The sequence below is a fragment of the Austrofundulus limnaeus genome, unplaced genomic scaffold (assembly GCF_001266775.1).
Source record: "Austrofundulus limnaeus strain Quisiro unplaced genomic scaffold, Austrofundulus_limnaeus-1.0 Scaffold1340, whole genome shotgun sequence".
Classification (NCBI taxonomy): domain Eukaryota; kingdom Metazoa; phylum Chordata; class Actinopteri; order Cyprinodontiformes; family Rivulidae; genus Austrofundulus; species Austrofundulus limnaeus.
In genome coordinates, this window is record NW_013953742.1 from 61465 (window position 1) to 61693 (window position 229).

A 229-nucleotide genomic window follows, 5' to 3' on the forward strand; every position below is an offset into this window, starting at 1 on the left:
GTTTTAATGCTGAGCTGTTGTTAAAAATCAAATGTGAATAACACTAAATACAAACATGAGTGCATTCTATCAGCTAGGACGAACAGCAGGCCTGATTAGCTAAGTGCTAATGTTGATCAGGCATCATCGTGTTTTATTTACTTTTATTTTCGACAGAGGCGGTGCATAGTTACAGTAATTTCACCACATCTAACTGCTTTTAATTCTGATCCACGACAGAATAAGTCAA